At 47.4% G+C, this 13,116-nt stretch overlaps 1 long non-coding RNA gene across 1 annotated transcript; it reads left to right on the top strand.

The window, feature by feature from the left end:
• The first annotated feature begins 10,613 nt into the window (after positions 1-10,613).
• Positions 10,614-11,714, top strand: LOC135179981 (uncharacterized). Its single transcript, XR_010304226.1, has 3 exons — positions 10,614-10,803; positions 11,080-11,135; positions 11,222-11,714. It is a non-coding gene; the product is annotated as an uncharacterized LOC135179981 (long non-coding RNA).
• The last annotated feature ends 1,402 nt before the right edge of the window (positions 11,715-13,116 follow it).

Genomic DNA, 13,116 nt, shown 5'->3' with positions numbered 1-13,116 from the left:
AGGTATCCCATTAGAGGATGGGATAAAGTTGAGCAGCCTAGTACAGTAGCTTTTCTACCACAGTAGACATTCAGTTCTAATTGGCCAAATGCATCTACAAGCTTTAATTTGGGTTTAATTAGCGTGAGTCTTATACTACAGTAAATCTACTGAAATGCATAGGGTTTATATAAGTTGAGGTCAGTAAAGTGAAGAAAATACCCAGTGTGCAGGCTTTCCTACCCCACATTTATCTATTCCCAGCATGGCATCACAGTTTCTTTACATTCCCTCTTAGCGATAACTAAGCCATGGTTTCTCCACTTGCTTTGCACAACTGCAGGATATACTAGCAATGAAAAGTGAATATTCTGGATGTAGATACAGAATTATTGGAAAAGAGTAATGGAAGCTTTACATTTCATTTAATGTGTATACTACTTCTGTATGTGCTTTGCTGAACAATGCTATTCTTGAAGATAGCTGTGAAGTACTTTGCTAGAAGAGCACAAGGCTGTTATCTATATTTTTAATGTTCTTAAGTTAAATGTAGCAAAAATATTTTTATTAAACAGCACATAGAGTCCAACATGGAAAAAAAATTGTTCAAGATGTTCAGTTTAACAGTTATTTTTGGAGAGCTTTCCACAGATACTCCTTTTTAGAATAATAAAAATAGCCTATAATTAACATCTGCAGACAGAATGCTGGTCAAGAATAGCTGTCTTATTTTGTAATAACTATCTTAGTCAAGTGAAAGCACAATACAATTTCAAGACTTAGATACTTCTTAATAATCTCACCCTAGATTTATTTTTGTGCATCTTGCATGCTGATTTCTAGATAACAAATGTAAATATTATTATTATTATTAACAATAATAATAATTTTAAAAGTAATCATAAAGCAGTACACCAAATTAGAACTGCTGAACTTGCTTACAAAGGTGTTGCAATGTAACTACACAAACCAATTACAGATAGGGAAGAGGAAGAGTATGATGATGATTCATCTTCTCAAAACCACGGTTAAGATGGAGGGAAGGAGGAAGCAGTGAGCTACAAGAAGAGAACTGTCTGTTTAGTTAGCACTTAGAAGAGTAGGATGTGCAGTTCCTACGTAATCACTCATCTGTTATGTCACACAGATACCAAAATAGAGGCAGTCATGGGAGAAATGATAAAAGTTCATCTTTGCACTGACATTGAAAAACAAAACAAAAGAAAAACAGCAAATGAAAGGCAATTCTTCCCTGGTGTATCCCATTCAGGCATAAATGTGACTCATCTCAAGTTTACTTATGGAATTTAAGTAGATCAAATAGTGTTAACCCAAATTTCATATAAGCAAGTGCACTTTCATTCTGTCGATAGGTAGGTAGTATGGATGTGTGTGCTGATGTGTAAGTAGCTCATCTCTTGTTTGCAGAGTGAAACATCAGTAAAAGCATTGAATATTACAGTTCTTCACTACTTTTACCTTTTCTTTCTGTGCTTTCCTAATTTCATTTAAAAAAACCCAACTTTTTAATATCTCTTAGTTGATCTATAATAGCAGGTAGCTCAGCAAGATTGCTGATAACTATGCCTAGTTATGATGAAAGGAGCAGTGAGAAGATTTGGAATCTGGAACCACTGAGGCAGAAAAGACACAAGTAGCACAAATTACTTGTTCTCTGTAGTGTTGTGTTTTTTTTCCATGAATCCTCCCTCTCCATTTTCTGGAATGTCTTGTATGGTTTTATCATTGACTTGCAAGGTCCTATATTAATGTCTTTGTTATTTTCCAACTGAATTTGCAAGATTACTGCCACTGAGTAGGCAGTTCAGTAGCAATCAAATTTGTGTCTCTAAAAAAGGCACCAAAAGACCCACCAAATTAGAAGGCATTTTAAGATGGTTCATAATTCAACCTAAGCAACAGCAGACAATGCATTAGCCATGATGTTGATGGTGATAGATTTGGAATTGTTTTGCCACAGTGTTCAGAAAGATTTGCTGGTCCATGGTAGCATGGAGAGCATGGCTTTTAGGATGCAGTTACACATCATGTTGTCACCCAAGGCAACTGCTGTCTCTGGCCATGGATTACTGCATCCACTTTCCTCGTGCATAGGATCAAGTAAACGAAGCTCTACTTTAAGCCAGGTCTCTGAAAACATCAGAATCATCTTTCAGCAATACTGACTCTGCAACTTGTATCTCTTGAGTGATTTTATGCTCAGTGCTGCTACAGTTGTCTACTGAGAGGATAAGCAGTGAGAAACAGCTGAGAATGGCAAAGGGAGGCACAGGGACTTTTAAGCCAGTTTCACATTGGAAACAATCTGCAAGTGAGCCCAAAGCTGGCTTTGGGACAATGAAAGTGATAAATGGTCATGGTTTGTCACTTATGCATTACTGATGGGTCACATACTATCAAGTAAGAGCAATTATGGGGTTCCCATTGTCTCATAGGGCAACCTCTCATTTTCTGCCAATTATGAAATAACATCTAAGGTTTCCCTGGAAGTTCAAAGATCTTGTGAATGGTGGTACCTTGTAATTGTTCTTGGTTAGTTTTGATACCCATCTATTCTCTGTACCACAAACATGCTCAGTGCTGTGAAAAGCTAAAAGCCTCTGGACTGCAGCCAAACCCTTCCCACGGTACTTCTTGTTTGGAATGCTTTTGTCTTTTAAAACTGAGGGATCAATAGCTGGGGGATTACAGCAGGCCTGTGTGTCCTGCCAGAGCTGCTGATGGGACCATGTTTGATGGGTGAGAGTGATCCCCAGCTGGCCCCTGGCTCAGTTCATGGGGTTCGAGTGGACTCGGATTTTTACCCTCTCACATAAGCCTCAAGTAAATACACTTTAGTAAACTGAGAAATTATATTACTACTGTAAACTGGCTGTACAAGCATGAATCAAAAGTAACCTTGAAGACTCCAAACCTATGCTAATAGGTTTCTCTTTTCTGGTTTTGTCCAAGCGCTGTGAAGACACCAGTTGAACACTGGGTAAAATTTCCAGCAGCTTTGGATGACTTTTGCTTCTCGCTGGGGATGGAAGGGTAAAGCCCACTGTCACTTTACATTGTCACTTTGTTGGTGGAGGATTATGAAAAGGCAGGGGGCTATGGCCTGATCCTTCTGTAGTTTTCAGCATGTGGCAAGTCCTAGGAAGCTTTTTGTCTGCCTTGTACTTCCAGAGCAACACCAAACAAATGGAATGAGGGACTGTATATTCTCTCACCATATTTCTGAAGATTAAATAAAAAGTTGTAAACACTTGTATAAAAGAAGATCTGCAGATTAGAAAGTGGCAATTTAATACAGAGAAGAGACACATATAATAAAGTGCACATTATCAAATAGGACATTACTCCTGTCATTTAAGACTTCCTCAGAGTGACAGAATAGGGCTTGTTTTGAACATTTTAAATTTATCTCCTCACAAAGGAAAAATATTATTTTTATACTCTACAATGACTGTTTGGATCTTTTTTACTACTTAAACCAAAATGCTTAGAAGAGAAGGCTCTAGAGAGACATAAGAGAGGTCTTTCTCTACTTGACGGGAGCCTAGAAGAAGACTGGAGAGGGATTGTTTGCAAAGGCCTGTAGCAATAGAATGAGGGACAGTGGTTTTAAATTAGAGAGGAATAGATTTAAATTGGATGTTAGGAACAAATTCTTTACCATGAGGGTGGTGGAACACTGGAACAGATTGCCCAGAGAGGTAGTTGAAGCCTCATCCCTGGAGGTGTCAAGGTCAGGCTCGACAGGGCTCTGGGCACAGTAGGACCAGTGCACTGAAAAATAGCTTGTAGTTAACTCCTTTTAAAATATGAGGAAGCAGGATGATTGACTTGCTGAAATTCTTAATCTGCCACATAATGTGATGAAGCACACAAATAGCTACTATACTAACACACCTGGTTCTCTGGATGAGAGCCCAGGTGAGCAGGGAAGCCAGCACCAGGTACTGAAGCAAGAGAAGCCAGCTGTCCCACTGTTTCACAGATGCATTTCCACAGTGGAAAATTCTGTGCCTATTACCAGCCTTTGCCAGCATCAAGACATCTATTTTTTTGATGCAGAGTTTAGTTACATCCTTTAGGTCTTAACAGCACTAATTCAGTTTAACTGTTTGACATTGGCATTCTTGATGGCTGTTGTTGTATCTTTGCCAACTGGGAACTGGGATGAATATCACCATCACTTAAACTATAAAGCATCAAAACAAACACTTATTTCACAAATGTTAATAAATCTTATTGCAAATGAGGGAAGGAAAAGCTGAGGTAGGTTGACCCTGGATGGATACCAGGTGGCATCCAAAGCTGATCCATCAATCACCTGTTCAACAGGACACAAACCAGAAGATAGAACAAAAGGTTCATGGGTTGAGATGTCAGGGAGATAACCCAGCAGTTACCATTGTAGGTAAAACAGACTCAACTTAGTGAAATTAGTTTAATGTATTACCAATCAAATGTGAGTAGTATGATGGGAAATAAACTCAAATATTAAAACACTTTCTCTCCATCTCTCCTTTCTTCCTGGGCTTAACTTTACTCACAATTTCTCCATCTCCTTCCCCCCAGTGATGCAGGGGGAAAAGGAATAGGAGTTCTAGTCAGTTCATCACGCATTGCCTCTACCACTCCTTCCTCCTCATGTTCTTCTGCTGCTCTAGTATGGGGTCCCTTCCATGGGAGACAGTCCTCCACAAATGTCTCTAATAGGGGTCCTTCTTCTGGGCTACAGTTCTTCATGAACTGCTCCAGCTTTGGTCCTTTCTGTGGAGTCCTTCAGGAACAGACTGCTCCATCATGGGTCCCCCACAAGGTCCTAAGTCCTGCCAGCAAACCTGTTCCAGTGTGTGCTCCTCTCTATACAAGTTCACAGGTAGGAGCCTGCTGTAGCATGACTTTTCCATGGGGTCACAGCCTCCTTCAGGCATCCACCTGCTTGGGTGTGGGGTCCCGTGATAGCCCAATCCTCTGTTGTCTCAAAACAAAGCATGTGACAGGACCGGGCTGATAACCCATAATGACTCTATTGTCTCAAACACGGTGTGACACACCAGGTCTTGAGCAGACAGGCCGATGGCTTTAATAGCTCTGGAGACCAGCTGCCCTGTTAACAATGAAAAGAGATGATTCTTCCTGAGGCAGGAATTCTTTAAAACAGGTGTAACAGCACCATGTGACCGACACTGCACTGCAAGGGGCTGGTGTACACCTGTCTGTGATTTGGAGGGACTGACCCCTCCCTGCCACCCTCCAAGGCTCTAAAAGGACCATAAAGGTCCACGGGTTGCATCTACCATGGAAGACTCTACTAGTATGTACAATCACCGTGAAAGGAGAATGCCTGTGAAAACATCACTAGATCCAAGGAGGGGTGAGATCTTTCTTTCTCTCTGACTTCTTAACTATGTTTTTCTTTTCCCCTCTCCTTTTTCTTCCCATTTTCCTTTGGCTCTGGTCCATTACCAAGAGTTTTCATTGGCAGCAATAAACCAAACTTATCATCTGTTTGGTTTCAGTTTACTTTCATTTACTCTAAGAGAATTCCTGAATCTTAGCATGACCTTCCCCACTCCCAGGGTTGGCTTGGGACTTTGGGTCATGATCGGTCCTCCACAGACTACGGATAGGTATGTGTTCTACTATTAACCTCCATGGGCTGCAAGGGGACAGCCTAGCTCTTCAAGGTCTTCATCACAGGCTGCAGAGGAATCATCTGTGCTCTAGCACCTGAAGCACTTCTTCCTCCTCTTTCTTCACTGACCTTGGTGTCTGTAGGGTAGTTTCTCTCATATATTCTTGCTCCTCTCTCAGGCTGCAGTTGCTGTTGTGCAGTAACTTTTCCCCCCTTGTTAAACATGTTGCTTCAGAGGCATTACAACTGTTGCTAATGGGCTTGGCTTTGGCCACCAGCAGGTCTACCTTGGATCCAGCATGGCATTGCCTCTGTTGGACATGGAAGAAGCTTCCATCAGCTTCTTACAGAAGCCACCCCTGTAGCCTCCTCGCCACCAAAACCTTGTCACACAAATACAATATAGGAGGTCGGTGACCAGAAAGGGGAGCTGGTGCTGAGGAGCTGGAGTTACTCAGAAATTTGAAGGCTTTCACATGTTGTGTCCTGGCCAGAGCTGCAGAAAGACAGGCTCCAAAGACTCTTTCCTACAGCTACCAGGCTGTAAACAACTATTTGTTATCTTTCCTATGATATGGCCTCCCCATAAGACATCTATTTCAGGGATGACACAGGGTAATGAGGCTTGCTGCAGTAAAGGGAAGGCAAGGGGCAGCACTTTGCACCCACTGCAGTGCATCATAGAATCACAGAATGCATCGGGTTGGAAAGAACCCTTGAAGGTCACCTTGTACCAGCCCCTTGCACTGACCACAGACCTCTTTAACTAGATCAGGTTGCTCAGGGCCCCATCAAACTTAACCTTGAATGTCTCCAAGGATGGGGCCTCCACTACCTCCCTGGATAACCTGTTCCAGTATTTAATTGCCCTCACTGTGAAGAACTTCCTCCTCGTGTCCAATCTAAATCTCTCCTGCTCTTCCCTCATCCTGTTGCTACATGCCCTGCTAAGCAGCCCCTTCCCAGCTTTCTTATAGGCCCCCTTCTGCTACTGGAAGGCCACTGCAAGTTCTTCCCAGAGACTTCTCCAGGCTAAATAATCCCAACACCCACAGCACATCTTCACAGGAGAGGTGCTCCAGAGCGCTGATCATCTTTGTGGGCCTCCTGTGAACCCACTCCAGGTCTCAATCCTGAGTTTCTGAGTGTTACTTTTGCCTCATTTCTGTGTTGGGAAAACAGCCAGGTTAACCCAAGCTGGTTCGATTTGCCCCATTTGGTTCTATTGTTAGAGTCTTGTGACATCATTTCTATGCACTTGTCAGAATCTGTTCTGTGAGAAGATGTTTCCTTTTTTCAAAATTTGAATTTTGGTTTTTGACCTCCACTAACTTCATCTAATGACATTTAACACAGGCTCACCACACCGTCTGGCACAAACTGCTGGAAAGATCGAAGAGGCTGGTAAGTTAGCAATGAAGAACAGCTTAGTGAATATAAAGATGTGCTGTGGCAGGGTAGAATTTCAATGATCAATGGAAAGAACATTGCTTTAGGAATGTGTGATGGTTTGGGCACTTACCCGCCCCCCCACACTTTGTATTTGCCCCAGCTAACTCAGACAGACCCTGGGAATATAGATGAAGCAATTTATTTACAGCTAGCAGAATTTACAAGCAGCTATTTACAATATATACAGTTATATACAATTGTATACAGAAATATACAAAGGATAAACAATACAAAAGCACAACTCCCCTCCCAGAAACCTGAGTCCCCAGGAGGGGCTCTCAAACCACCCCAACACCTCCCCCGGCCCTCTCAACCTTACCCCAGTTCTCAGGAAGAAGAGAGGTGCGGCCAAGAGGTTAGGGAGCAAGGTTAGTAGTAGCAAGGTTAATGAGATGTGTCTAGGTCTGAAGGCAAAGGCAGAAGAAAAAGACAAAATGGAGAAAGTTTACTTCTTCTTCCCAGAGCTCTCAGCGAGACTGTGAGAGAAGTTGACATCAATTGTTTTCATTTCACTGCCCGTTATCTAGTTCTTGTACCAAAACATTCTAGCTTGCTTCAAACTAGCACAGAATGGAAGTGTTCACAGGTGAAGAAAGACCAGATGCCTGTGAAATCTCTAAGCTGTTAATTATTACTTTATGTTATTTTCAAATGAATTTCTACAGTTAATGTTGATATTGCATGTGTGTAAAACATTTCCCCCTGTCTTAATTACAAACATGAGCCAGGCAGGGACCTCTGCAGGGCAACCACTTCTGACGGGCGGGCTGTTGGACCAATAGGAAGTGAGAAGGGAAGAAGGAGGTGGGGTTTTCTCGTGGCGGGGCAGCCCGAGGCTGAGGCAAGCCCCGCCCTCATCCCCGGGCTTTTAGCACTGAATTCGGCTGGCTCTTGGCGCTCTGCAGCGGGTTTTCGCTGTCTGGGACTGTCGGTGGGGCATGCTGTTGTGCCGACCCTCTGCACATTGTGGGCAAAAAAGAGCTCGGAGGGGCACCTCAGAACTGGGCCAGAATTCCGCTCCACAGCGTGGAAGTTGCTTTTGCGGCTGCCTTGCAAAAGGTGTCTCTCGCATGTGCTGTATGGAGATCTGGCTTTCGCACGAAAAGGTATTGGTAGGACCTCATCAGTCATGTTACAAGGTAGCCGTGGGTGTTAGGAGTTACCAAGGGGGTGTCCGTGACCAAAGATAACGGTGCGTGAGGATCCATGAGACCTCTCTGATGGATGTTCAAAGAAGCTACGACGGGGCCAAGCTCACCTTGAAAAGAAGCCCGGCTGTTGCTTTCGTCGAAAGGACTAAAGGGTGAGTGTTAAGGGGGTTAGGGGGAGTGCTTAGAAAATGTAAAATACTCCTGAGTGTGTATAAAGCTAACACCATACCCTGTATAAGCACTGTTCTCTGCTGTTAGTGGCGTGTCTCTAGCGATGTTGCTGTTTGCCATGCACCCAGTGCCGTTTTGCCTTTATTTTATAATAAACGTTGTTTTAAATTAAGTTTTAGAGTGAGTTTGTTTCTCCTGTTGTAGCACGAGGGTCTCTCTTTGTTGGCATCAGCTCCGTTGGTGCTACCCTACTGAATGTTTTGCTAAAGTGTGTGGAAAAACTGAATTCTTTTCTGTCGTTGCTGCAGCACAACTGCTCTTCAAGAGAGAAGTTACACCGGCAGGGCTAATGCTTTCAGCCACACAGCTTTGTTCTTCTGGGGAACAGGAGCAGAGCCTCCCCAAGTGCTGTTCCCTTGGTAGGGTTTCTGTGATTCCAGTACAGATTGGCTATGTGGTGATTACACCTCTGTAGCAGAATGAGCAAGGCCTTGTCAGTATCAGAATGAGCTATGGCAGTGAAATGTTTTTTCTTTTCTTAGTGTGTTAGGGCTGCTGTAAGTAGACAAGCACTCTTCATCATGTGTGAACCAACGTTCAGTCTCAGAAAGACTGGCTCTGGGATTTGCTACTTTGACCATCCAAGGTCATGGTGAGTGAAAGGGCAGAAGAGGGCAACCCCCAGCCCCTCGTGAGAGCTCTGGAGAGCTGCAGACTCTCTGAAGGCCCTGAAGAAGTTTCAGCAGCACCGCAGACGTTCCTGAGACAAGCAACGGTTTCCTCTGTGCCCTGCAGGACCTGCTGGCTCTCCTAGATGAACAGGGGCCATCCACGGAGGGGATCTTCCTCCGGGCAGCTGGCGAGCATGCCTAGTGGGAGGTGTGGGCAATGCTGCACTCTGGCGTGGAGGTCCACCTGGAAAGCCAGCCTGTGCACCTGCTGGGTGCCGTCTTGAAGGTGAAGCCTGCTGCCCTGCAGCCCAGCAGCTGGGCTCTGTTGGTGCTGAGGGGTGCCTGTGAGAGCAGGAGCTGCAAGGGCTGCCGGGCAGGCAGAGTGGCGGGCACACTGCCTGTGCTGCTGGCAGCAGTGGCGCTCCGAGGCTCACCCAGAGCCCTTGGCCTTGCAGGACTTCCTGCGCCAGATCCCCTCCAAGCTCCTCCAAGGAGTGGATGAGCACCCTGGAGAAGAGCAGCAGGCAGGAGAGGCTGGCAGGGCTGAAAGAGTAAGTGTGACGAGCAGGCTGCCTGCTCCTCAGGGACTGGCAAAGGTTAGGAGCTGCCTGCAAAGCAAAGGCCTCCTTGGGAAAGCTGTTCTCTGCCAGGCGTTTCTAACTGTTGTCAGGTGGGGCTCTGGGGCAGGAGGCATAGCGAAGCGTTTCTCTCCTTGGAGCTATTACTGCTGCAGACGCTGGGGGCTGCTCCAGCAAGGGAGTCTTGCCGGAAGGGCAGGGAGGGAGGCAGCTGGCCGTACCCCAGCTGGGGAAGATGGTCCCCGCACTGTAGAGCAGGCTTTGCTAGGGAGCCCCCTCTGCTGCGCGTGGGATGGGGTGGGGTGAGGGGGGACAGCTGTGTGGACCCCATCCTCTTTAGTAAGCTCGTGTTCCTCTTGCTTCAGGGTGGCCAGCAAATTGCCCCAGGCCCACCTCCTCCTGAAGCGCTTGTTGGCCCTGCTGCACAAGATCAGCAGCAATGCAGGCTGCAGCGGGATGACTGCTGCCAACCCGGCCACTTGCGTGGGGCCAAATGTGCTGAGTCCAGCCGCGGAGCACACACTGCCCCTGGACACACTGGTGCAGGTGGCACTGAAGGCACGCTGTGCTTGCCAGCTGCAGCCTTGTGGGCGCAGCCCAGCTTGGCTGTTGAGAGGGAGCTGGCTGTCTCCTCCCGTCAGCAAAGCCTTGCGTGGCAGCTGCCGGGAAGAGCAGCCCCAGCAAGGACTGCAGCTCTGCCTGCAGAAGTCAGGGCTAGGAGTGGGAAAGGCTGTTTGAGCCTCCTCCAGCCGCCTAAGCAGGAACCGACTACTTGCTGTGTGCAGGTCAGCCAGCTGGTGGAGTTCCTCATTGAGCATCAGGGGGAACTCTTTCAAGAGGAGGAGCTGCCTGACCATGAGAGCGCAGAGCCTGAGGAGCTGCCTGACCATGAGAGCGCAGAGCCTGAGGAGCTGCCTGACCATGAGAGCGCAGAGCCTGAGGAGCTGCCTGACCATGAGAGCGCAGAGCCTGAGGAGCTGCCTGACCATGAGAGCGCAGAGCCTGAGGAGCTGCCTGGCCTTGAGGGTGCACAGCCTGAGGAGCTGCTTGGCCTTGAGGGTGCACAGCCTGAGGAGCTGCCTGGCCATGAGGGTGCACAGCCTGAGGAGCTGCCTGCAGCGGGGCTGGGAGAAGGAGAAGGTGCAGAGGTACGTGAGGTCCACTGCGAGCATGAGGAAAAAGCTCCCCCCCAGAAGGTGGCACTGCTGCCACAGGGCAAGCAAGGTTGTTCACCAAGCCGCGGCTCTGCAGAAGGGCAGAGTAAGGCTGGTGCAGCCTGGCCATCACCCTCACTGTGGTGATCCCAGCACAAGTGGCCTGGCTGAGCTGAGCGAAGCCATCTGAGGCTTCTGCCTTTCAGCTGTGAGCTAGCAAGTGGGCAGCTCGCTCCCTGCCACCTGTTGACTTGCACATTTCCATTGCAGGTGCTTCCAGGGGCTGCTGAAAGGCAAGAGCCAAAGAGCTACTCTGAGCACAGAAGGTAAAGTGAGCTAGCTTTGCTTAGGAGCAGAAGTGCTCCAAGCTCCTGCTGGCTTTCCCTGCCTAACAATGCTTTTGGATGGGAAGGTCACGCGAAGCTTGGCAGGACCTGCAGCAACACGCCAGCGGGAGGAGAAAGCTGAGCTGCAAGGAGGAGAGGGACAGCCAGGCAGACATCGGAAGGCAAAAGCGGGATCCCAAGCAGTGGCAGACACCCTCCAAAGGCTCCCTCAACATCCACAGTCTAAACTGTCAGTCTGACAGGAGCAATTCCTAATTGCCAGCTGGAAGGAATTCCGCAGAGGAGCACTATGGTTGGGAGCTGTATTTCCCATCCAGGCACAAGCTGCTTGTCCTCCCCTCCACCTTGTCCCTAACTGCTGTCCTTTTTTTTCTCTCCCCACCTTTCCCAAGGCAGCTTGAAGAGACTCCTGCAGAAATGTCACCTGTTGGGCTCAGTTCTGGAACACCTGACTGGCTCAGGGGACATTCTTCTGAGGAGAAAAGTTTCTATTTAGCTTTATACTGATAGTTACTAGAGTTAGAGATCATTATAGTTGGTATCGTATAGTTAGCATAATAGAGTATAGTATAATTAGTGTAGTATAGTATAGTTAGTATAGTATAGTGGTTAGAGTTGTAGTTGCTACATGAGGTTTAGAGTGGTTATACTGTTGTTCGAGTTGTAGTTGTTGTTCCAGTTCTGGGTGTTAAGGTTCTAGTAGTAATTGTCCCAGCTGGAGTTGTTCTGGTTGTTGTTCCACTTGTAGCTGTAGAAATGAAGAAGGGGCCAGTAGACAGGACGCTGAAGGTGCAGGGGATGCTGATGACAAGCACATTGGTCTTAAGGGGGAATCTGGTGGTGAAGTGGTGCTACACCCTGAGGGTGCAAGGCGGGAGAAGGTGCAGCCTCGCTGTAGCATTGGGAGAGGCGGCAGAGCAGCTGCTGAAAGCTGGGAGGGCAGGAGCAGCAGAGCTGGTAGAGGCTGAACGACAGCCCCAGGAGCACAAGCAAGTGGGGGATGTACAGGCTGCCCACGCAGAGCTTGGTGGTGGTCTGCATGTGATGGCAGCCATGAATGTATAGGGTTAACACTCCTGGGGCAGTGACCCTGAACCTGACCCTAGGGGTCTTGGCCCCTCCCCAGGGGTGGGCCACACTCCAGGTGATGGTTAGCCCACTCCTCCCACTTCCTGCGGTATAAAAGAGGAGCACTTCCTGCTCCTCACTCTCTTTTCTCTTTTCCTGCGTTCACTCATGACCACACACCCATACTGCGTACCAGCACAACACGTGGCAGCCACGAGGCAGAGACACCATCACACTACTCGGGTTGTATCCATCTCTGTTTGTATTTTGCTGTTTTCCCTTCCTTATCCTTTGTAAACTCCCCTACCTCCAATACCCCTTTTCTAAGTTATTGTTAAACTTTTCCTTTTTAACTTCCAAATCGAGTGAGATTGATTTATTTGGGTGTCCCTACCTTTATCTCTCTCCCTGTCTTTTGGGGAAAGGAGGGGGAAGAGGGGAGGGCACTCTATAAATTCTATAAATTGTCATTGGGTCTACCAAATTTATAAGAGTCTCTGGGAACCTGCATTTGAACCCAAGACACCATGGAGAAGTGGCACCCCGGGCTGACGGCCGTGATGGGAACCAGCAGGCGCACCGGCAGAGTCAGGCATGGCCACTCGTTGAGTCGCCACATGCGCTGCACCTCTGGCCTTGTCCCTGCCTGTGGTCGGCACTCCCGGTAGGGGGCTGGTTGGCACTCCCCACGGCGCTGCCCAGGGGGAGCACCCTGGGGGCAGGAGAGGCATCTGCAGCAGCACTTGCCTCTGCCCTGGCAACACCAGCCTTGCTGCAGGGGAGAGAAACAGAGGCATCGTGACGTGCCAAGAGGACTGAACCACCACAATAAAGAATGATACTTTTCTTTTCCGCCGATTTGCAGAGGTTCTTTGCTACATCCTTCATGTGT

Source organism: Pogoniulus pusillus, chromosome 12, assembly GCF_015220805.1.
Source record: "Pogoniulus pusillus isolate bPogPus1 chromosome 12, bPogPus1.pri, whole genome shotgun sequence".
Taxonomy (NCBI): Eukaryota; Metazoa; Chordata; class Aves; order Piciformes; family Lybiidae; genus Pogoniulus; species Pogoniulus pusillus.
This window is presented reverse-complemented; position numbering and strand designations above follow the sequence as displayed.